Below are 26,797 nucleotides of genomic sequence, written 5' to 3'. Positions count from 1 at the left end.
TTGTTGATGTGATGTATTACATTTATTGATTTGCATATGTTTACCATCCTTGCATCCCTGGGATGAATCCCACTTGACCATGGTGTATAATATTTTTGATGTGCTATTGTATTCTGTTTGCCAATATTCTGTGTGGATTTTTGCATCTATGTTCATCAAGGATATTGGACTGTAGTTTTCTTTTTTTTTGGTGTGTTTTTGTCTAATTTTGGTATCAGAGTGATGATGGCCTCATAGAATGAGTTTTGGAAAATGGCCTCTGTTTCGATTATTTGGAATAGTTTGAAAAGGACTAGTATTAATTCTTCTTTAAAGGTTTGGTAGAATTCAGCAGTTAAGCACTCCACTTGGGCTTTTCTTTGTTGAAAGACGATTAAGCTTCAATCTCATTGCTCATTATTGATCTGTTCAGATTTTCTATTTCTTCTTGGTTTAGTCTTGGTAGTTTGTTTGTATCCAGAAATTTATCCATTTCCTCCTGGTTTTCCAATTTGTTAGCATATAGTTGTTCATAGTAGTCTCTAATGATTCTTTGTATTTCTGTGGTGTAGGTGGCAAAGTCTCCTTTTTTACTTCTGATTTTTGTTATTTGGGTCCTCTCTTTTCCTTTTTAGTTTGTCTAGCTAATGGTTTATCTATTTTGTTTATCATCACAAAGAGCCAACTTGGTTTCACTGATTTTTTTTTTTTTTGTATCATTCTTTGGGTTTCTATTTTATTTTGTTCTGTTCTGATCTTAGATACTTCTTTTCACTTACTGATTTGGGGATTGTAGTGTTCTTTTTCTAGTTCTTTGCAGTATGATGCTAGGTTGTTTATTTGAAGTCTTTCAATTCTTTTGATGTAAGCCCTTATTGCAATAAACTTCCCTCTTAATACCACTTTTGCAGTATCCCATAGGTTTTGGGATGATGTGTCTTTATTTTCATTACTTTCAAGAAATTACTTAATTTCCTGTTTAATTTCTTCTTGGACCCATGGATCATTCAGGAGCATGTTGTTTAATTTCCATGTATTCATATAGTTTCCATGTATTTGAAGCCAGGTAGTGTAATGCCTCCTGCTTTTGCTTGTTATTTATCTCTAGTTTTAATCCTTTGTGGTCCAAAAAGATACTTGAAATCATTTCAATTTTAAAAAATCTGTTGAGACTTGATTTGTAACCTAACATGTGGTCTATCTTGAAGAATGTTCCATGTGCTAATAAGTATGTATATTCTGTAGTTGTTGGATCACATATTTTGTAGATATCTGCCAATTCTAATTGGTCTAAAGTATAGTTTAATTCCTGTGTTTCTCTGTTGATTTGTTACATAGATGATCTGTCCAATGTTAAGAGAGGACTGTTGAGGTCCCAACTATTATTGTATTGGGGGTATATCTCTCTCTTTAGGTATAATAGTTTTTGCCATATATATCTGGGAGCACTGATGTTGGGTGCATACACACTTATGATTGTTATATCCTCTTGCTGGATAGAGACTTTCGTCATTATATAATGACCTTTTTTGTCCCTTTACAGTTTTTGGTTTAAAGTCTATTATATCTGATATAAGAACAGCGACTCCTGCTTATTTTTTATTTCCATTTTTGTGGTACAACTTTTTTCCATCCCTTCACTATTAGTCTGTGTGTCATTACAGGTGAGGTGAGTCTCTTGTAGGCACCACATAGCTGGGTTTAATTTTTTAATCCATTCAGGCACTCTATGTCTTCTAATTGGAGAATTCAATCCATTTACATTTAGGGTTATTATTAAAAGGTATTGTCTTACTTCTGTCATTTTACTGATTTTTGTATAGTTGTTTTAAATATCTTTTGTTCCATTCTTTCCCCTTTATTGTTTGTCTATGGCGTTTGCAGGTTTTTTGAAGTGATAAGACATAGTTTCTTTCTCTTTCTCATTTGCATATGTGCTCTACCAGTGGGTTTTGTTCTTTCTGGTGTATTCATGGTGGTGATCATTGATTATCATTTTTTGGATTCCAGATGCAGGGCTCTCTTGAGAATTTCTTATAGGGCTGGTCATGTGGCAGTGAACTCCTATAGTTTTTGTTTGTCTGGGAAATACACTATTTTTCCTTTATTTCTGAAAGATAGCCTTGCTGTGTAGAGTATTCTTGGCTCACAGTTTTCTTCTTTTAGTACCATAGATATATCATCCCATTCTCTCCTGGCCTGGAAGATTTCTGCTGTGAAATCTCCTGTTAGTCTGATTGGAATTCTCTTACAGGTGACTTGACACTTTTCTCTTGCTCTTTTTAGGATTCTTTGACTTTGACTTTTGACAGTTTGACTATAATGGGTCTTGGAGAGGACTTCTTTGGATTGAATCTGATGGGTGATCTTTGAGCTTTGTCGATCTTGAAGTCCATAACCTCTCCCAATACCTTGGATGTTTTCCACTATTATTTTTACTGAATAGGTTTGCAATGCTGTTTCCTTTCTCTTCCCTTCTGGAACAACTGTAATTCAGATGTGTGTACACTTAAGATCTTAAGATTGTCTAACAACTCTCATAGATTTTGTTACTTTTTAAAATTTTTTTTTTTTTTTTTGTCTGCCTGGGTTATTTCAAAAAGCCTGTCTTTGAGATCAGAATTCTTTCTTCCACTTGCTCTAGCCATTGCTTAAGCTCTTATTATTTTATTTTATTTTTACTTTTTTTAAGTTCTTATTTTTTATTTTGTTGAATGAATCAAGATTTCTATGTTCTTTTTTAAGATATCTCTTTGTCAAATTTCTCCTGCAGATCCTGTATTGTTTTTCTCATTTCCTTGTGTCGTCTGAGTTTTGTTGTACCTCACTGAATGTCCCTAAGATTATTGCTTGGAATTCCTTTTCAGTCATTTCATAGGTTTCTTGTCATTTGGGGTCTTGTGCTGGAGAATAATTGTATTCCTTTGGGGGTGTCATATTTTCTAATCTTTTCACATTTCTTGTATCCCTTAGTTAACGTGTGAGCAGTTGCTTCTTCTAATACTGATGACCAGCTTTTGAGGAGACAGACTCCCTCCTGTTGTTTTATATTAACTGTTGGGTAGAGTGTCTTAGTTTTGGTTCCATGTAAATGCAGTAGTGTAGTCTAAAGTGTTATATTCCTAAGAAGTGATAGATGAGATCCTTTTCTGAGAGTAGCTATTGGTTAATTAGACACTGGAAAGGCCTTTGCAGGGTAGCAGACTAAGGAGGCTACAGACAAAAGAAAAGCCTCAGGTACACTACCTGGTTTATAGTTCCATCCTATGGGTGACACCCTTCCTGCACTGGACCATCTGTTCCCAGGGCACAGAATCAAAGCCAAATCAAAGGTGCTTGGGACAAATCCCAAGCTCATCACAGCAGTCTGGGGCCTGTGTGGTGGATCTGCATGTCCCTCCCCAGGCAAATGCAGCCACATGTGTCTGCAGCAGTTCCCGGCATCAGGTGTGCAGCCACAAATGCAGTGCAGACTCCCCCATGGGTTGGCCCACTGGCCTGCTCACTTTTCCATGGTCAGAAACTCCTCCTGAGTCCCCACCACTCTGGGTTGAGGGATGGGGTGGTGGTTGCTGGGAATTTTCTTCTGTTCTCTTTGTGAGTATCTAGAGTTTCTGTACTCACCAATGTCTCCGGTGTTCCCTCGATGTGTTCCAGCTCTCTCCTTTTGTTTTTCTGGTCCACGTGTAGCTGAGCATTCAATGTATTCTCTGTCTTTGTGGGATAGATGAGCAATGTATCCTTGTAGTCGGCCATCTTGCTCTGCCCCCCAACTTAAGGGTCTTTTGAGGTATTTGTTAGTATTCTGGTATCCAGCCCAAGTCAGGTAGTTGGCAGCAGAGCACAGATTAGAACTCACATCTCCTGGCATCCAGCATAGCATACAGAGCTTGCCCTTAAACTATATGGCCCTATGTAAGCAGAAATCTGTCCACTGTCAAACACAGTGGTACTTCAAAACATTCATGGTAAGATTCATGCTAGCTTTTTTTTTTTTTTTTGACTGGTAAGGGGATCACAACCCTCGGCACGGTGTCATTCGCACCATGCTCAGCCAGTGAGCGCACTGGCCATCCCTATATAGGATCCGAACCCGCGGCCTCGGCACTCCCAGCGCTGCACTTCTCCCGAGTGAGCCACGGGGCCGGCCCCATGCTAGCTTTTAATTTAATTTTTTCCATGAACTTTTTGAAGTACCCTTGTTCAGTGGGCATCCTAATTCTCTAGGAAAACAAGTTAACAAACTTTAGTTTTCAAAATAAGTGTGAGAAACTAGGTATTCAGTGCCTTGTGTTTGTTGATTCAGCTTAAAACATTTTTAAACTGGCAAAAGTTTTTGATAAACTTAATGAGTATTAATATTATTTTGAATTTAAGTTTTATAGGTAAGATTATCATCCCCTTTTCCTCCTCTTCCTGTTCAAACTGAGGAAATGTAGATATTCGCTTATGTATGAATGAAAAATCTCAATAGATGATCTCCATCTATAAACACTGCAAAAAATTTAAGTGGTAGAACATCCCTGATTCAGAACCCATTCCCATTCTTCACCTCTACTCCCCAGGCATAAAAAAAGGCAAAAAAGTCATAGACCACTCTAACACTAATTACAAGATTGGATCTTTACAGTGTGTGTGTTCACAGAAAACAGTTTAAGCTATATTCCATACTAATATAATTCATATATATAGACTCTCCCACTAGCAGAGTTGACCCAAAGCAGAACTGTAAACCAGGTAGTGTACCTGAGGCTTTTCTTTTGTCTGCAGCCTCCTTAGTCTGCTACCCTGCAAAGGCCTTTCCTGTGTCTAATTAACCAGTAGCTACTCTCAAAAAAGGATCTCATCTATGACTTCTTGGGAATACAACACTTTAGACTTCATTGTATCATTTATTGTCTTGAAAGATGATGACATGCCTCTCGAAATTCCTGAGCTAGGTATCTACTTATTCTCACAGAGAAATATGTTACGTGTTTATTAAAATACAGTTGATTTTTAAAAACTATTTTCTGGTATGTATGGATATTTGTTTTGCTACTTAAAATTGAAAGCCAAGAATAATTTTAAAAACGAATTACAAATAAGCTTTACTAATATCATAAAGTTTACTTATCATACCATTTCTTTTTTTCATTAAAAACAGTTTACAAGTTTAAAACTTACAGAGAAACTGAGAGACAATAATCGCCTAAAGTTTATAGTAACTAATCCTCTAAGATACTCAAATTAAGACTAGGAGGTATATAACTACATTCTCTGAGTTCTACACCTATAGCATAGCAATCTCAATAATTTTTGTTTCTTTCCCGTTTTTTAAATTCTGAAATATAAAAGAAGCATAAAAACTAAATTTTAATTTCCCCCATAATTGAATAGCAAACATTCAAAATTCTATGGCTCTCTTACTGGATTTCCCACAATGTGTGACTGTCGGGAGAAAAGAAACATAAATCAATTTTGGGAGATAAAGCATCTTAAAAAGAACTGGAGTATAAAGGCATGAGTATTCCCTTCTAACTTATATAAACCCATTAAGGAACAAGAAAGCAAAAAACTAAGCAAAGAAAACCATTTTTTTTACCTTCTTTTTCTATGCTACTTCCTTTTCCTCTGTAGTGGGTTGAAATGTGTCCCTAAAAAAATTCACATTCACCCAGAATCTCAGGATGTGACCTTATTTGAAAATAAGGTCTTTGCAGATATAATTAGTAAGGATGAGGTCATACTGTACTAGGTGAGCCCTAGATCCAGTAACCGGGTCCTTATAAGATGAGGAAACAATAAAATGAGGGAATGACACACAGAGACACAGAGGGAAGAAGGCCATGCAAAGACGGAGGAAGAGATTGCATGGATGCAGGTATAAGCCAAAGAATGTCTGGGCCATCAGAAGCTGGAAGAGGCAAGGAAGGACTCTTCTCTAGGGCGTTCAGAGGAAGGAATGACCCTGCTGACACCTTGATTTCAGATATCTAGGCTTCAAAACTGTGCAAGAATAAATTTCTGTTGTTTAAAGCCACCTTAGGAATTTGTTACAAAAACCTTAGGAAGTTAATATGTCCTCAAATGACTAAAAACCAGCTAATAAAGAATTACATCTTTTTGGGCCCATACAATGCTTTTGTATTATTTTGTTTTGTTTTCATGTATTCTTTAGTGATTTACACTAAAAGTTAAACTAAGTCAGCAGCTTAACAACCTAACACTATTTTAAACTAATATTGGTATTAAACTAATATTACCTAATAACTAATATTAATATATTAGTATTGGAATTAACAGCCTAATAATACTGCTCAAAACCATATTGTACTTTCGTTTCAGCCTTCAGTAATGATTAAGCTTTATCTATGTTTAGCAAAGTTTGATACTGACATAGACCTGGATCTACCTTTGATCTCTAATATAAGTAAAAGAACAAAATATTCTCAATATAAATTAAGAAACTTAAAAAACATTTTACCTGCAACTGGTCAATACTTTTTAAATATTATAAGAACTCTAATGTTATTAGAAATACTGACTTAGTTACTTCCTTAGTACACTGTATACTTAATAGTGGATTTCTACATCTTATATTAATAAAGTACTGATGTCAAACACAGAGTTGGTACTCAATAAATATTTATTAAGTTGAACTGAATACTCTAGCAAGTGTACTAATAGCTGGGGAGAGTGATTTCTAATAGCCTAAGACTTTGGCAAAAACATTTACTTATTTGCTCCACGTCTTACTTCAGGCTACTATAATAAAATACCATAAACTGGGTGGGTTATAAACAACAGAAATTTATTTCACATAGTTCTGGAGGCTGGGAAATCCAAGATCAAGGCTCCAGGAGATTTGGAGTCTGGTGGGCCTGCCTCCTGGTTCAGAGACAGCAGACTTCTGGCTGTGTCCTCACATGGCAGAAGAGGAAAGGGAGCTCTCTCTTTCATAAGGGCACTAATTCCACTCAAGAGGGCTCTGCCTTGACATTTGTGATGACCTACTCACATTCCCAGGACCCCACTTCCAAATACCCTCACAATGGGGATTAGGTTTCAACATGTAATTTGGGGGGGGCACATTCAGTCCATAAAACCCCAAAACATTTTAGTGTTTTATTTTAGTAATTTATATAAAACCACTGCAAACATTTATTCTACTGTGCTCAAACTCTTTCCTTAAGAAAGACTTAATTGCTAGAAATAACTTTAATGGGTTGAGTAGATATTTTACTCAACTCTCTTAAGTTATTACTCAATATCCCCTTTCCCCCTGCCCCACTCCCCTCAAAATCTCAATGACATTATCACAGAAATTCTGTCTCTCTAATATGCTTATGGACCTTCAGAGACTAAAACCTCGTTAATTCAGGGAGTAAGCATCAAAAGAATAAACAACTTACACAGAGAACACTAATCACTTGAGGGGTGAGCAGGGGCATATTCAAAAAGCTTCTAATTCAACAAACAAAAAATAAAAGTATATTAATCTTATTTATTACATATAAAATAGCATTAAATATAAAGTAATAAGGTTATAAGTAAAAACTAGCACAATACAAGGGCTGGCCCGTGGCTCACTTGGGAGAGTGTGGTGCTGATAATACCAAGGCCACAGGTTTGGATCCCTATATAGGGATGGCCGGTTAGCTCACGTCAGAGAGCGTGGTGCTGACAACACCAAGTCCAGGGTTAAGATCCCCTTACAGATCTTTAAAAAAAAAAAAAGACAAGAAAAAACTAGTGCAATACAGATTTATGGTTCTCATAGAATTGGTCTGAAAACATAAATATATTTCTCTGATAGCTTTCACTATAGCATAAAGAGCCTAAAAATTATTATCCTGCAATTTTACAACTTTTAAAAAATTAAATCAGTACCTTATAGAACTACATATTACTGATATATTTAGCATAAACCTGGTTCATACTTTAGTACCTTTAATTCATTTTGAGATTAAATGAACTATAACACTTCTCCAAATTTTAAATCTAGAAAGTTATAGTAGTATCAGGACTTCTTTGACTCTTAAATATTTCATATTTTAGAGAAATTTATTATTTCATGAATACAGTATTTCCTTTCAGCTGTGAGGGAAACATCTCCAAATTTAAAGAAGGTTAATGATTCACTAACAATTTTACATGTTTATAAAAGTGTAGCAATTTCTTGGTCTATTTAAGAACATTTACTTCTTAATACTTTATATTAATCTTAATAAGAGCTTCTGTACCATTTAATGAATAACATTTTTTTTTCAGGGGAAGAAATTATAACAATATTTATACACATAAGAGATACTACTTGGACTCCACCAGTTGCACTACTCTAAAATAAAGCAATATATTGACAATAGAAGCAATGACTAATGTTCTCATTGAACAAAATACAGACGGTAATAACAGTGGGTCATCTCAGTTTTTGCAATGATTTCACACATAGTTCTCTTTATGTGGCATCTTATTTCAAGGTGGTGGTCTCACCGAATCAAACAGAATAACACTCTGAATATTTTTCCTTTTATTTTTAGCCTGCAAAAAGATAAACTAATCATTGAAATTCAAAAGACTATTACTTTGAGTACAGAGCTAGAAAAAAACCTTAAAATTTTCATTTTTTAAATTTCTTTCAACTATTACAAAAATATCAAGTAAATTTGAAGTGATGCTTTGCCAATCTGACAAAAATAATTTTAACTGTATGTTTGTAACTTATTAAGAACTTGAACAAAACAACAGACTTGGAGGCTGGACAGCCAGTCAACAAGCTTCTTTATTCAAACAAAGGTGTGCTGAGTACAGTTGTTCTTAGAGAGGAGGGATGCCAAAAAATAAAACAAGCAAACAAAACATCAAACACAAGACATAATCTCTGACCTTGCATTTGCCATCCAAAAGAAGTGATAGAATAAATTATTTAACCCATTATATCTGTATATGAAAGCAAGAGCTCAAAGAAGGCTGTATTGAGCACATAAGATACGAGGTAGGGCCGACCCCGTGGCGCACTCAGGAGAGTGCGGCGCTTGGGAGCACAGCGGCGCTCCCGCTGCGCTCCCGCCGCCGGTTCGGATCCTATATAGGAATGGCCGGTGTGCTCACTGGCTGAGTGAGGTGCGGACAACACCAAGCCGAGGGTTGCGATCCCCTTACCGGTCACAAAAATACAAAAAGAAAAGAAGATACGAGGTAGAAGAAATGAATTCAGAAGAATTTATAAGAGTTGAAAAGGAGGAAAGAAAAAGCTACACTAATGGAAATAAACTGTATGAAAGCTTAGCACATAACTGGGAGTCAGCTGCAATTTTAATCCTGAATCTTTAACTATTTTAGTTGTATAAACTTGAAAAGGTTACTTGGTCTTTTGGGGTCTTGATATACTTATTCATTCAATTCAACAGGTATTCACTGAGCACCAATCATGGTCCAGGCACTGTTATAGGCTCTGAGGATACCACAGTGAATAGAATTCCAGCCTTTGTAAAGCTCACATTGACAAACTATAAAATTTAAGAAATTTAAAAGAAAGTAGTGAGTTAAAAATAATAGTAGGAAAAGTCTATCACTGGTTTCTCTACTTCTACTATCTCCCTTTTATAATTCACCTAACAGCATCTACCAGACAGATCTTCCCCCAAACACACTGTGTTAACGGTGACTGTGTTCTATGCCAAATCGCCAGTGGATCCTCAAATGAATATCTAAACCTTTTTCCCTGAGATTCAAGGTCTTGCATGACCTGGCTTCCACCAACTTCTCTAACTTTATCTTCCAAAATTCTCTTTCATAAAATTCATGTTCAAAGGATGTTATCTGATATTTTCTCAAATATACTTCACACATTCCAAATTTTAAAACTTGCTCATGTGCCTCCCTCTGCCTACAATGCCTTCTCTCTGTCACTTGTTCATAATTCTACCCCTGCTTCTCTCAGGCCCAAATAGCTTCTTGATATAATACTATGATTTTCTGAGCAAGGGAGAGAGAAGATCAAGGTGATGTCCAACCAAGATAATTTGCCTTTTTGGAGAGAAGAAGAAAGTTTAAGTGAGGGAAGCTAGTGAGGAAGATATTATAAAATAGGATTGTGACTGCATGCTAATAAGTAGATTCAAAAAAAGATTTGGTTTGTAAAATCAACAGTTCTTGATTACCGCTTAGTATATACATAAATGGGAAGAAATTTGTCCAAATGTTCTCAAAGTTGTATGATTATGAATGGGATAAGGAGCTCACCAGGTGGCACATAGTAGGTTTTCAATAAATGCTGAATAAATTCACTTTTTAAACTTATGAATTGATTTTACTTAATTAGTAAATCCCTGAAATATACTGTAGTTAAATATTATATACCAATTTCTAATTTGATAGAAAGAGAGAAAAACTGCTAAACTAGTCATGACTATGTAAAATGACTATGCTCAGTAATTACTGGGTTAAAAATGTCACTTAAAAATAAATCAGTATCAGGTTCAATATTAATTAACAACTTCACAGAAATACACAGAATGGTCGGCTCTTATTTAAGAGAATTAGGGGTTGTGTGATAAATAGCATATACAGGAAAGCACTTCAAAAAGTTTGTGGAAAAATAGAATTAAAAGATAATACAAATCTTTCCATGAACTTTTTGAAGTACCCTCATATAGGACAGTATCATAAACAGTTGTTAATGGTAGATATCCTGCTTTACTTAAAATAAACAGAATGTGACATAGACAGCTAAACACCACCGTCACTCCTCCCATTTCTCTCCTCTCTTCCCTTTCCTTCTACCCTTCCCTGGGCAACCACTAATGTCTAGTTGGTGTATATCCTTGTCACACACAGAACTCTAGTATTTTACTTTGTACTTCAGCTTGCCACCTCAAATATTTTCACCCCTAACAGAAGTAGGCTTATTTTTGTGGCTGATATATATTTTGGTAATGTGAACGAGGCTCTGGGACATTGACATTTCATCAGATTATGGTTGAGTAAATCATAAAAAGATTATTGTAACAGCAGACTTCTCCTAAACACAGCAGTCTAATATACATAAAATTTTGTTCTTCGTGAACTTAAGAAATAGAGAAATAATTCAATATATTGTTTCAAATTTACCTTTATTCAATTTTGAAGTGTTTTGTCCTAGGGTCATGGTGATGATCTATTGTTTTAACAAAATTTAGAACTAGTTATCTATGTTTCAGAGTGTTTCCGTTTTCATGTTGCAAAGATTAACGAAATCTTCAAGTGGTCTCCTTCCAACGAGGTACCTCACTAGAGTTTAAAGTACACCCTAGGCATTAGCAGTAGACATCTCGTTATTGCTAATTGAGATATTCCTGGAAACAGGGACCAGAGAAGAATTTTACAAAATATATCCAAGGAAAATTTCTTGAACTGAAAAGATACATTCTACTGTCTTTCTCCATAAATAAACCTTAAAAACCTTGAATATTTAATTCTACTCATGTTCTGCCTCAACTGAGGTGAAAATAATATTTTAAGTTTACAATTCTAATGCCAAGCTCTTGAGAAACTGAAATATTAACCAGTATTAATACCTAATATTAATTAATAAATTAATAAGAATTTTAATCTGGTGCTTATACTGATATCTGAGCATGAAAGCAAGTAATTTTTTTTTTCAATTTATGAAAGATCTTGCACCTTGAATCCCCTATTCCTAACTCGAAGTACAAAAGTGAAGACCAAGTTTTGCTTTTCGTATGAAATGTAATATGCATGAAATTAAAATACACTTAAAAAAATCAAACATATTATCATATATTCACAGACCTTAGTAATTTAAGAAAGACTATGAATCTTGTTTAAAATAAAAACGATTGTGGGTTTTTTATAATGATCTTTGTCCTTAATTATAATACTTAAGAGCTGTTTATTATTTATGTTACATTAATGTAATCATGTTGTTCATTTCATTTTATAATTTTTACTTTAAGCTGTAAGCATTCTTTCATGTTTTAATGAGTTTTTTCATTAAATAGTTAAAATAAAATAAAATGAGCAATTGTACATTAAAAACAACTATAAAGTTTTAGTTTCTGAATTTCTAAATTTAATTGTTCTGCTCATTAAGGATACCATTCTGGTTCAGTCCTTAATCATGACATATGAAAGGAGCTATAACATATTGTCACTCAACTCTTAAAAATAACAGAATTCAGTCAGATAAATATTATTGCTTTCAAAGTTGCCAAAGTCAGGAGTTTTTGCCTTTTTCAGATGATGTAGCCATTTGCCAATATAATACTAAAATTTCTCTTTTGAAAAGAGGTCACAGGCTCTTAGCATTATTATAATTAACTGTAGCAAATACACCCTCTTGAGAACAGATCTAATTTTTTGAAATAGCCAAACGCTGGCTAGTCAAGCTTGTGAAGGAAATTAAGTAATCAAACTAGTTAAATTAGTATTTGATCAAAATGAGGCACGCTTATATCACAAGAACTATTTTTATCTGTGTCTTGAAAATACGCTCAACTTCAAAAAAGTTTTGGTGAATGGTACTACAATGATACATGAGGACAGCAATTATCTATTCACGATAAGGATAACCGCCTCCATTTTCAGAATCCGTATAACAACCAAAGACCCAATGTGGCAAACCTACGTGGTCCACAGCACAACCATTTTCCTGGAAGCTAGTAAATGTTCCTCCTTTCTCCTAGGGTTCCTCTACAGGGCATGTTTTCTCTTATTCGTTAGGCAAGCTGAATTAACAAAACAGCCAGCGTGGAGCCCAACTTTCCTAACCAATGACACCTTCACAAAAAGTGCAAATATATGTGCAGAAAAAGCAGAACAGGTGTGTAAAAATAAGCTTACTCAGTAGAACAAAATGTAAACATTTATTATATATTTTATTTGTTCATGCTGTTTTATTACCATTTCTTACCATTCTGGTTTTTTAAAGAATTTGGAATCAAACATTTGAAGAAACTTTACAGAACTTCTACAAGAAACTACATTGTTTCAAGCCACTTATCTGGTTTACTTCCCTCCTTTTACAAGTACAATCCAGAAAAGTCAAGCCATTTGTCCAAGGTCACACCACCAGATAGTTGACTTCCAAAGCAGAAGGTTGTAGCAGACCAAAACTATAAACATGAGACCACCAACAGATTGGCCTTGGGCACAAAGGAGTAAACACAAACATAATTTATCATTTCACCAGGTTCAATAAAAACCATTTTGATATGATAATAGCTTTGACAGTAAAAACATTAGTTATCAATTAAATAAACAGGACATTAAATGGGAAACAGAAGTGTCAATAAAGGCAAAATCTACTAATTTTCTAATCAATGATACTAATCATTGCTGGCTATTAATCAAGGAGTGGACATTAGTTATACCATAATTATGTCTCACTAAAAAAAAAAAAAAAAATCTAAAGAAGATTAAAAAAAGTACAATACAAAATACATACAACGGTACTTCAAAAAGTTCATGAAAAAACTCATTATTCTCTTTTAATTCTATTTCCCATGTACTTTTTGAAGTACCCTAAGTATTCCCTCAATAAGCACTTGTTGATAAATTAAATCATTTGCCTTGAGCAAATATGGAAATCTTTGTAACATTCAACAAGTTTATGAAAGGCTGTACACTGGCATCATATTTCTATTCTATAATAGTGACAAGAACTTATATATGAAGAAAGCAGTTAGGACTAAAGTCAAAACAAAATCTAATTTCACAACAACACTGGATGCAGAATTCAGTAATGAAGAAGGATACAAATTTGAGATTATGACAAACCTGAGTTCCTAATCTCAATTTGTAATTTAGTAATTCAATAACCTTACCCAAGTTATTTAATCTCCTACAGCCTCAATTTTCTCTTTTGGAAAATAGAGAGTAAGGATTCTACTGACTTCATAAGTAGAGTGCTATATACTAGGTGTTTTAACATCTCATTATAATTGTTTTTAATACAAAAAGAAGTGAACTAGGAGGCAGGGACTTTGGGGCCCAGTCACTCCCAAGGGAGAAAGGAGCATGACCTAGGTCATGTGGATGTCGGAGTTCAAACCCTGGCTTTACATCTAACTAGCAACTTACTCAACTTTCCTATGCCTCAGTTTCCCTATCGTTAAAATGGAGATAATAAGAGTATTTAATTCCAAGAGTTTTTCTGAAGAGATGAAATAATATCTATGTAAAGAGTTTAGCACAGAGACTAGCTTTTAGTAAACACTCAATAAATGTTAGCTATTACTAGGCCTAGGCTTCTCTACTTATAAAATGTACAATTTGGATTACAAGATTTTGAAGATTCTCTTAAGTTTTGAAAATTCTCTTTTGAAAGTCTCTAATTCTATCCATTTTCACAGGAAAAGTTAATAAAATTGGTTTTTAAAGTTTTGAGAGTTTTCTGTTCTTAAGGTCGATGAAGATGGGGTAAAAGACTAGAAATATGGGGTTTCTGTTCCTGTTCTAGCACTCCTCACCTGTAAAGAAAAAGAAACAGAAACATTTTACTACCAAAAGAAGAAAAGTGTTCCAGCACTCCTCTAGAATACTTTTCTTATTTTGATAGAAAAAGGTTTCAGTTTCTGTCCTTCTAGCACTCAACTATCTCCTGGTAACAAAAATACAGAAGGTATACTGGTTTTTGCTCCAAATTATCATTCTAAAGAATATATCTTCCCTACTTTAGTCACCCAAAAGAGAATCTCATGATGTTTACCAGTTAAAAAGATACATTATAATCACAAGTATCCTTATTAAAGTATGTTTCAAGTAAACTATGCATGTAATTTTAGCATAATATTTTTCTTACTCAAATTTACTATTTGATTCATTGAACTTCTTTTAAAAGCCCTTAGTAGAGGAAATTAACATTTTGCTTCATCTACACACCTAATACCTAATTGGAACTCAGCTACCCAAAATCTCACCTGATTAGAAATACAAAGAAATGGAGCTATTAGGCCAAAAAGGCGTCTGAAAAACTAAAACTAATAAAGTTAATAAAATTAGCTGAGAAGAGTCTTTACTCAGAACCTTTCTATTTCTACTTTATGGATAAATTACAATAACAACAACAAAATAATTTTGGTTGTCTAATGACAAACAGAGCAATAAGAAATGGAAGTTGATAGCATGACAAGAAGAGAGAAAAATGAAAAACGTATCTTAAAAATTATACCTGTACTTGAACTGCACATGTAATTACAAATGCTTACAGGCTGGCCAGTTAGCTCACTTGGTTAGAGAGCAGCCTTATAAGACCAAGGTCATGGGTTCAGATCCCCGTACTGGCCAGCCACAAAATAAATAAATAAATAAATAAGACGCTTACAAGAGGAGTGTGATATGTAGGAGAACAGGTTTAAAATCACACAGAACTATGTTCATTCAGTTCACTGTTTCATCGTTTAATACCTATGTAACCTTGAACTTATTTAACCTCTATAAGTAACAATTTCCCTTCTCAGGATGTTGTGAGAAAATAAAATATGTATAAAACATTTAGCATAGTCAGGGCTCAAAAATGAGAGAAAATTATAATATGAAGAATTTTCACATAGGACCATTTAAAATACGGACACTTAACCCTCAACAACTCCTGATTAAACTATTATATTTTAACACAGAACAATAAAATAACATGTTCATGATGATGACCTTCAGTCACCAAAGAAATTAAATTATATGTAGTATACTCATTCAATAAGCATTTAACAAACACTGACTGAATAACTACAATTTTCTCAGCACTGTGTTTAGTGCCGGTATGTAAAGATGAGTAAGACACAATTGTGACCTGAATGAACTTGTCCCTCTAGTGGGGGAGAAAGAAATGTAAACAAATGATTATAGTATAATGTGGTAAGCGCTGTAACAGAAGTATGTATCAGGTGCTATGGAACCATAGAAGGAGTAGCCAGCTTTGCCCCGAGCAATCAGGTAGGGCTTCAGAGAAGAAATGCCATGCAGGTAGGTTCTTGAAAGATTTGTGAGATGGTAAGAATGGGCATACACAGCACAGATGAAGTGAAAATGGTGAATCGTGGATGGAAGGGTATGAGAAGAAAAGAGCCATGGAGGTTGAGGTAGGATCATGAAGGGTCTACTAAAACACTATTCAGAATGACAACTGTGTCTACTGCCATACTACCCTGAATGCGCCCGACCTCGTCACAATGACAACTGTGATGACAGTGCAAAGGCTGGATGAAAGAAGAGACAGACAGAAGGCAGGGCAACCAGGTTGGAAAGCTGATGAAACAGTCTAAGTAAAAGATGAAAAGAGCCTCAATTTAGGCCCTGAGGGTGGGAACAGAGTGGGGAATGGGAGAATTTGTAATTCATTTTAAACACATTTCAATTCAATATGTTCGTTTCTTAAATAAAAGGTTTTTAAAGAAATAAGTCCTTTGTGATCAAGAAAATGTGACTCCCCAGAAAGAACTATTTTTGATGATTCTGAGTTCCTGAGGTTTTAGCATTACATAATTCATGGCATGATGATAGGGAGATATCTCTGATAAAGTCTGAAATATATTTTATTATTTTGATAATGGGGCAATTTTTTCTTTCTTATGATCAAATTTGTATTTAGCTCTGATTAACTGTAATAAAAAGGAATAAAGGAATTCAGTAAAAGTAAAACATAAGTTAAACTCCAATTAGTAATGTCTGACAGCTTTGCCTAGGAAAACGAAAATCTTGTATGCTGCACTTAATTGTGTAACTGGAGTTTCCAAAAAGGTTAGATTTTATACTATGTTTAATAAAACTGTTCCTCTTATTGAACAGTACTTGTTCAAATATTTAAGCAATAATTCCACCTTATTGGAGTTGATATAAAATATATCACAAGGAAAATATTGGCCATAAAGTAACTATAAATCTTACAGTTTTGTTTTAACTTCTTAAGAGAAGTGATGATTCTAGAACAGCAGCAAAAGAACTACTAAAACTTGAATAACCTTCAAGTAAACATACTTAGGCACTTGTTAAAACAAACATTATTCCCACTGCTAAAAGTGAAGTTGGCAAGTCTCTCCTCTTAATAGTTTAAAAACAATTTGAAAAGTAGCAGCTTCTTTGCAAAGAGACTAATCATCATCATTAAAAGACTCTTAAAAGAAAATACAGAATGGTCAGCCAGCATGATCACCTTAACTTTTAAGGAAAAGAAATTCCACATATATCAATATATAAACTTGTGAAGGAAAATCTACTATTATTAAAAAGAAACTAATTCTAACTTCCGCCTTCACTCTGATGATCGACAATCAGAGCAAATAATATTTGAAAACAAAAAGAATATGATCAAGCAGTATGTAAAAATCTGTCAGTGATAAAACAAGCAGGGGTGGCTGTCATAAAATAGTCAAATGGCTTTTTCCACCTCCACCAAGGTCACTTTAAAGATGATGGGCTCAATAAGATGATAATGCATTTAACCACTTTCCTTGCATCTGACTTCAACCTCACAAATCCAAATGGCCTTGTTTAACTACCCTGGCCTTTCAGCATTTCCCTGAACAAAGATAATTAAGGACATGCACTGCCCCCTACTATCACAGGAATTGAAAGACAAATAAACTTTTAAGAGCACAGCCAGGTGTCTACTCTACTAATGTACAACTTTTAAGCAGGAGGTAAAATGAAATAATGGTTAAATAATTATAACATTAAATTTGTTATGTAAGGTAATTTTGTTTTATTTAAAAGAAAAGGCAGAAAAAGAGTTCTAGACTACATTTTATAGGCCTCTAGACAGCAGGTCCTCTCTCTCCTTGCCAGAAACAATTATAAGACTAAGGAAAAATAGGTGCTGTACACAAAGTAACATGAAAAAAATTAATTAAAACTTCCACACATCATTTTAATTAAAAAAAATTTTAGGTTAACATATATAACTAGAAAAGAGTGAAGTGTTTTTCTATATTAGTCATTCTGGTATGCTTTCTAATACATTCTGCCTTCTAAATGTACAAAACAAGATTTTTAAGTCAAATATTATTTAATATTAAGGGAGTAGAACAGTAAGAGAAAAACTCTGTTTCTCCTTTAAATACTATAACATGTGGTTTCCCAAATCTAACTATTATTTAATGTGATGTGCCCTCAAATATTTGTGTGTAGTTTGCCACCACTAACACCTATGACATAAATAGTTTCTAGGATACCAAAAAGGTAGTTATTTTCAACCTGCCATAAACATAGCTGTAACTGAACAGCTAGTTTTGTAACTAAAATCAATGTATAAACATCAAGATAAAGCAACTGGTTTCTTAAATATTAAAATATATACCATTTCAAATTGCTAAAAAAATATATAATCAAATAATCTCTACACATCATATTGTTATTATCTATAAGGAAAAACAAACTTTGACATGTCAAAAAACAAACGCATTCTAAATACCTAAAGCGAGACCTCAATTCAGGTTAAAAGGCTGTAGGCATAAATAAGTATTACAATAACTTTTCAATATAGACCAAACTCTAATACAAATCATATAAATTTTACTTCTTTTACATTATCTATTGCTAGAGAAATCTGTAATGTAAAACAACCTGATAAATCTAATTATAATGAATTTCTAATATAAAATATCTCTTTTTGAAGAAAAAACTGCATGCTACTTTGGCTTTAAACTATTCGATGTTTTAGAATATAGAATCACGTCACATATGAACATAGGCAAAATAGCACTTATGATTGATAACTTAAAATCTATATTTATATGCTTCAGACTTGCCCAGATCAATGAGATATAGCAAAAATCTTGTTAATAATCCTAATCCAAACCTTTAAGAACCCTCTTATTCCTCTCTCCTATTTTGCTAACAGTCCTTATCCTTCCATTCCTTTCTCTCTGTCGGGAATATCTGCAACTCTATTTGTGACTAAGAAATTGTATTAGCTAAGAACCAGGTCACTGGAAGATCTAACTCATTAAACACGCTAATAGTTGTGGTTTAGGTTTTTAGCAACAACTATTTAGAAGTTCTAGTCTAACCCAGAAGAGTACAGTGTTCTGCAAGGTCAAAACAAAAACAAAAACAAAAAAATCTACTGCCCCTAATTTATTTACTTTCTTACTTCAACATATCATTCTATTTCCTTCATGGTACCATTTTCACAACATCCAAATATCCTACGAAAAAATATCCTATTTCTCAAGTGTTAGGTGCCAAAGCACTCATACCTACAGTACGAATAATTACAGCCATACTTTAATTTAAACTACATATGTATGTACGTATGCATGCATACATATATATATTTGCACAAAAAAATCCACAGGAAAGCAGTAATATATTAGTGCAAAACTTAAACTTTTTTAAAATGAGGAAGAGTTAATATAAAAATAACTCTTTTAGATAAAAATTTTAAATAAATATATTGTCCTATATTTAGCATGTACATCTGGATTGCTAGAGAGGTGGTTTCTTAAAAATCTTTATTCACAATTGTTTAAAGTAAAGCCTAGGGAACAAAATAAATTATAAACATAAAGAACTGATGTTCCAAAGCCCAATCTCTTAATTGCTGATCAGAGCTGAAAATAGATCTTTTTTTCCTCCACTAATTGAATGAGTCTTGTTAAACCTTTTGAAATGCACTTTAGAAAATGCAAGAATACAGCTTAGAACAGGTTCTTTAATTTGGGTCATTTTCTGTTACTTGCAGTAGTGACGGGTGCTTAGCAACGCTGTTCTGGTGGCCCTTTTAAGGAAATGAATACCTGAAATACAGCATTTTAATCTATTTTATGGCATTAATTATCAAGATCACTGTATTTAGACTGTGCCTCCTTTGCCACTTTCCTACATTATGAGAGAAAGCAGTCCCGTGATAAATAGAATGTATTATTTCAAATGACAGAAATCATCCTGTGCATCCCTTACCACGTAAAAAAAAATGTAAGAACATAAAAAACTAATAGTAAATAGAAGACATAAAAAGGGTTAGTTTAAATGTTTAGACAAGGATATTACACTGAAAATCAGTGTTCAGACATCTGTAAAAAAGCACACGTTAAGTCGCTTTTCTTTTTCTAAATCTTTGAGGAGAATTAAATTCTATTATGCCATACACTAGGCCACTAATATTTAAGAAATGTGATGTAACACAGCCAAAATTTAGTAAGATTTTCTTTGGTAGTTAAAGATTTGCTAAATATTGTTTTTTATAAAAGAACTTTTACATGAGAAATAATAGGAAGAATATCATTTTAATCATAGCCAAGTTATTCACTTCATGTTTATTATCATGTGCTCACATGGTTAGCTATCAGGAAGATAAGGAAAAATACAGAGCTACCAAATAGTTTCCAAGAAATCAAACTGCCATATTACACTCTTTAAATATGTCCGTTCACATCTTACGAATGATCAACACAACAGGCTAAGAAATTAGTAATTAAAAATCTTCAGAACACTCCTTTTTTTCCTGCTCTCAATTGTCATCGTTAAAAGTACAACTTTTTTTAACTTTTTCCTCTTAATTACACAATTCATTTTAGACTTCATATCCTGAAGTTGGGTGACACTCATACATCACCGTTCATTCTCTATCTTCACAGCTAATAAGAGATCAAGTGACTCCTTCTTTGTCTAGAATGTATCCTAATTCAGTCTTTAACAGCCAATTTTTAAAAGCTTTTAACACTTAGCCCTCAAAAATGAGAAAGGAACCAGGTTAACAACTTGCAATCCTATTTTTGAAGTTTCAGTTTCTCAGTTAATGTATAATCAGCATCTCTTTAAATTAAAAATCCTTTATACAGGATTTCTAATTCATCATCACACTGAGTAAATCACAGTACAAAATGGGGTAACACCAAAATTTCTTAAGTTTTTAACTCCTTAAAACAGATGAACTCTGCTCAGGGTTTTGGTCTTTTGACATTACAGTTGCATTTGAATGCCTGGGAAACCTCTCAGAAAACAAAATATGGGGCACAGACAGTATATACTGCACTGAAATATTCTCCTGCTGAGAGGAAGCTTAGTAAGTTAGCTGTATTGCTAAAATGCCTTCTCTGGATATGGGCCACCCTTTCTTAAGGACTACTTTAACAATTAGCACACAGAGGTCTCTGGATGGCTCTCTGAAACGTTTAAAACTAGAGAACAAAAGGTTTATTTTAAAAATGAAAACCTTGGCTTGTACAACTCCAGACGTGAATCTGCTTTCAATTACTGAAAGTATTTCCACTTTAGTGGAAGGGGATCAAATCTTCAACTACACCATTTTAAGGCACTGAATTTGATTATATTAGGCTTTCAGAAGACAGAATGACTTTGTGACACAGGCACATGTATCTGTGTATATCATTCATAAGATATTCCTGAGAGATAGAGACGCTAGCACATAAGGGCGAAGAAATCTGACTTTCTCATCCGGGCAGATGCCACAGATCTTTGTTTTATTAAAATACACACATAAATAGCCAAATGATTTTTACTTTAATAGATACTGCACAAGTTTTTCCAAACCATTCCCAACTATTTTTCCACGGAAGTAACCTGCATCGAAACACCACTGTAAAGTTGAAATTCTTTTAGACTCTGCTGTCTAAAGCCTCCTCCTGACAAAAATCACACACCAAGTATTTCGAAGGCGAAGACTGCTCTTTTAATTAGCAAGATTATTTTGTACTTTTCCCCCCATGAAGCAATTAGTGGGATGGATTTTAGTGAATGGAACCAAAGGACTGATTAATTTAAGCTCAATGCAGATTTTTCAAACATTCCAGACATCAATTATCCAAAATCATTATTGCTAAAATGTGCTCCCCCAACCCATTCGATAAGATACATCGTCGCAAAAGTCACAGAATGCAGGGAACAAACACAGCTTTACCTCATAGATCAGGACTGTATACTACTCATAAAAAATCCATCTAATGAAAAATACCGGGAACAAAAGCCTCCATTCTCCCCGCGGCTACCTGCACCACTCCGGGGGACGAAGAGTCCTCGAGAAAGTTCAGCCGTCACCCTCTTCTCAGTCCTTCAATTCGGTCCCTCAGGGGTTAAAAAAGCCACCTCATTTCAGATGCTAATGTTGCCTCTGCACCGATTCAAACCCGCACGGAGCCTCCTCCCATTCCGATACCGCGACAGAGAAAAGCGGGGCCACCGGGGCTACCGGAGCCACCGGCCCCGGAGCAGGACCGCCGCCGCCGCCGCCGTCCCCGAGAGCCAGGGAGCAAGCGAGCGAGCGAGCGACCCCGCCGCGCCGAGAGCCGCGCTCCGCCCGTCCGCCCCAGGCCGCGGCCGCCGCCGCTCACCCACCTTGCCGCGGCGCGCCCTCGCTGTGGCCGTGCGGAGCCGAGCCCGGCGCAGCCAACTTGCCTCGGTCTGGCGCGTATCATGTTACAGCGCCGGGCTCGGGGCTCGGGCTGCGAGCGACCGCCAGACATGATAGGCTGAGGCTCTCTGTTTACACCCGGCCGCCGAGGGGGCGGCGCCGCGCTTAACCCCTTCGCGCCCGGCCGGCAGGCGCGGCCGCCCCGCCAGCCCTGCGCCCCGTCGCCCGGGCCCGGCCACCCCAGCCCCAACACACACACACACACAGGGGCCGGGGCACTGGAACAGCCATGCCCCAAACCCAGTGTGAAGACTGCACTGAGAGCTGGTTCCAGGCATGCTTTCAGGACCCCGGTAGGAGGCATCCCCCCCTCACCCCACCCCCACAAGCAGACCCCAAAACATCAGGATTCTCCAGTGTGGGTTTTTTCAGGCTGCTGTAGATTTTTCAAAATAGCTTTTCTCTGAAAGCTCTACTTTCCGGTGCTCACACAAGAATCTCGTTCCCAGCACATGAATGAATCCCGACCCCTGGTCTGCCCCCATTCATGCAGCACACTTGTGAGGTGTTTACGTAACCCAGGCCGGGGTGATGGCCATAGTCCCCTCGTCTCCGCCGAGCTAAGTCCTCTAGCTCACGGGACACGTTGCCTGCCAAAGGTGGCCACACGGGTTTCTCGGAGGCGGGAGGGGTCGATGACAGGGCCCTGTCGTCTAGCACCGGCGGGGCGTCCGTGGCGTGAGTGTGAGTGTCGCCCGTGTACGCGGCGGGGACCGGCTCAGCCCGCGCTGGCCCCTCGGTCTCGGCTGCCGCGGCTCAGCCACGTCGCCAGCTCCCGGGCAGACCGGACCGTGGCGGGGGCTGCTCGGCGCACTCGTCCTCGCTGCAGTCGCGGACTCGCGTTAACGCTCGGGATCATCGGGCTCCCGCCTCCCCCCGGGGACAGAAGAAGGTCCCTGGGGCTGGAGGCATGTGTGCAAGGGGTCGGAGCCACTCGGAATGCTGTGCCGGGACGGGGCAGCCCTGATCTGCAATGTCTAATGGGGGGTTCTAACTAGCTCTACTTGTAAATAAAGGATACCTCAGTATTGCAGCACTTAAATTTTTATTTTAAAAAATTGTCTTACCCCCCCCTCCAGATCCAAGTTTGTCGTTATTTTTGCATTGCCTTCAGTCCAACGTTCCTCCTTTCCTTTAATTTCTCTGTCTTCTAGAACATTCCATCCCCTTCAGCCTCTTCCTCCATTATACTGAGAACTGAATGACCGAATGTTCATGAATTTTTAGATTCACGGATGTTTTCTTCCAATTTCTCCAACCCCCTCAAGAATTTTTATAAATAAACGAGGAAGAAAACAAGAGGCACTTTACATCACAATCCCAATATCAATCAACAGATCTTTATCAGCTCCCATACCACATGTTTAACTACCTTCTAAATACAGACTTAAAACCAACCAAAAACTTAGTACTCTAGGAAAGGAACTGTCAGTGTTCTCCCTTAATTTATCAATAGGATTAGAAGATTACAAATTAGAATTTTTCTCTTCCCACACCCTCTTTCTGCCGGTGAAGACTAAAGTCTTTACTCATGCCCATGATTCAACAATAACAGCAATTTTATTATTTATCTTCTGTAGCATATTACCTTTACCTTGACTTTTGTCACTCTTTATATCGAATGCTGTGAGAATGTGAAAACAGTTCCTCCACCTCTTTGTGGATACTTTTCCTTCTCAATTTCCATTACCATCTAACATCGGTCATAGTACACAGAAACATCTGATGCTACTCAGTGTTTAAGCAAAGTCTCAACACCTTAGTTCTTTTCATTCAATAACTCTGGCTTTTCTAAAATCATGACTCACAAACACATGATTACAACATGATTATCACAACTATCCTCTCTATTTCTTCCCTTAATGATCAAATGCATTCACCCTTTAATTGGGACATTATTAAGATATCATAGAAACTATTTAAACACATGGCAATTATTTAAAATTTAGATGTTCCTTTGAAACAGCCTAAATTTCGAAGTTATTTCAGGGTTTTCAGATTCTTTCTCTTTAGTAAAATTGGGTCAGAAAATAGAACAATAGATATTTTGTGGGGCACTGAAAGACTTCGAAGCTCTTAAACAAATATCTTCCTAAGTCATAATATTTTGAAAAAGATCATTTCACGGATTGGTGTAATGCATGTGAATCTTGGGTGTGGGGGGTAGCTTGAAGTTGCAATTAAACACCGTAGACAATTTAGGATAGAATATGAAGAAGGTATTGTTCTACTGGAATCTTAGAAGAATTAAATAGGCAGAACATTGCACAGTTAAAATTTGCCAGACCCTGGGGCTCGTCTCCTCTTCAGAAATGTACCCCTTGATTTTTAACAACCACTAGTTAGCCATTCCGGACTTAGACTAGAACAATACAACACAGAAAGACCCTCTAATGGAAGAATGAAAGGTTTTAAGATCTTAAATAACTGTTTGGGTCAAGATGAATCTCAAGAAGACTGATATTTGGCATGCTCATTTCCCCAGATAAATGCTATGTAAATTGGTCACTGATTGATAGCATTTATTAAAATTCCAATTAAAAATGCTAATTAAGTAATGCCCATCTATAAATATCAGATATAGGTTAGGCAAATTTTTATATTGAACTACATTGGAATATTCTATGTGTATATCTAGTTCTACCTTTTCTGAATACATAACTAATTATTTTCAAATTGGACAAAGACTATATCCCTTAAGAATAATCAAAGCTTTACTTTGAACAAAGCTGAGCCGTAGCAGCAGCAGCCCATAGGGAAGAGGCAGAGGAACAGACATGGTTTTAAACAGTTTTTACTGTAAAAAAGTGAAAGATGGTTTCCACATATACCCAAGACACAAAGTTTGTGGACACGCCCATCCACACATTATATCACTGTCATCTTTTACATATAGAAGTCTGCCAAAGAGTTCCACAGAGACGTGTAATAAGGCACACATTTAACTTCTATTTTCTTCTACTATAGTTTGCCATATCGATGATGTCAGGAAAAATCAGCATTATGGATACTGCCTTCTATATCTTAAGCATTTCTTGTCTAAGATCTGCAGAATTCTCCACAATTGCATGAGCAGACACTATCAAATATGTTGAATTATGTGGCTACTTTACATTGTGAATGAATAACCACATGGAATCAAACTTTCAACATTAAATGAATTTTACTTATAACTGAATTCAGTTCTTTAGGCATAAAAGCCTAATGACTGCACACCACAAGGAAGATTTTTAAAAATGCATGAGCCAAACCAAATCAAAGCAAATTGTATTTAAAAAAAAAAAAAAAAGTCCACAAATGAGCTGTTACTTCAAACTGGTACCAACTTAGCTTCATATTAAAGTGCTTCTGACCTTTCCCTGCTTAGGTCAAAAAACTTGAAGAAAAATCAGAGCGTTACCGAAACTGAGATGATTACCTTTCTTGCTAATTATTAAGCACCAAATCCATATTGTCATAGATGTTAATATGAAATCGAAGTCAAACACTTACAGCTATACTAGATATATGACTATGATAGAAGCTAACACTGAGCACTTCATATTATGACTGGTATTATGTTGAGCGTTTGTCACATGGCATTTTTATTTAATTCTCCAAGTCCTTATGAGACAGTAATATTATCATCCCATTTTATAGATGAAGAAACTGGATCTTAAAGAGGTTAATAATGTGTTCTTATAGTTATAGAGTGCCAGAGCCTCCCAGGTTTAAATGAGCCCCTGAACTTGAGGCTTAACCCTTTCACTAAATATTTAGACAGTATCGACTCAGTAGTTAAAACTGGTATTAGGAATGTAGTGTACTTTCTAAGTCAAATTTATGAGAATAAGCCACACCAATGATTTGAAAACATGGTATTCAATTTTATAAATTGATAATTTGTGGATTTGGTAGGGGAGAAATAAGCAGGCATGGCAACTGATTTCTCCTGTGTTTTGAAGTCCCTTCAAGAGGTAAGTTAACAAACACAAGGGATCTTCAAAAAGTTTGTGGAAAGATTGTATTATCTTTTCATTCCATTTTTCCATGAGCTTTTTGAAGAACCCATGCAATGTCAATATTGGTATCCTCTGCAAGCTGGAATCACAGAGGAATGAAATAGTTAATAAACATTCCTAAACACCTGATTTAGGGATTGGCATAGGTCAATATGTATCTGCCACTCTAAAATCTACTTGGTCTAAATGAACTCTGTTAGAAATCACACCTTTATTCATAAATATTTTTACTTTTTAAAAATATATCCAAGAAACTTTTTATGTTACCAAAATTACAATGCACTGACATCAATTGGTACATAATAATCGTGCAATTACTTTAGTTACATGCTGTGAATTAAAATTTTAGATTTTATCTTGTTTTCCAAAGTGTTATTTTTGTCAGCAGCATATAACTTTCTAACAGCTATGTGGACTCTGTTATAAGCTGACATAAAATTGTCAGCTTATAACACTGGGACCTTTCTCC

General features: G+C 35.7%; 1 protein-coding gene across 2 annotated transcripts in view; it reads right to left on the bottom strand.

The window, feature by feature from the left end:
• TENM3 (teneurin transmembrane protein 3) overlaps positions 1 to 22,301 on the bottom strand; it is a 335,936-nt gene extending 313,635 nt beyond the window's left edge. For both annotated transcript variants that reach the window (XM_063077415.1, XM_063077416.1), the window contains exon 1: positions 22,252 to 22,301. The gene's annotated coding sequence lies outside the window, so the exon portion shown is untranslated. The remainder of the gene's footprint in view (positions 1 to 22,251) is intronic.
• Positions 22,302 to 26,797: the final 4,496 nt, after the last annotated feature.

This window comes from Cynocephalus volans, chromosome 13 (genome assembly GCF_027409185.1).
Source record: "Cynocephalus volans isolate mCynVol1 chromosome 13, mCynVol1.pri, whole genome shotgun sequence".
NCBI classification, from domain to species: domain Eukaryota; kingdom Metazoa; phylum Chordata; class Mammalia; order Dermoptera; family Cynocephalidae; genus Cynocephalus; species Cynocephalus volans.
Note: the sequence above shows the minus strand (reverse complement) of the source record. Positions and strands in the feature narration are given on the sequence as shown.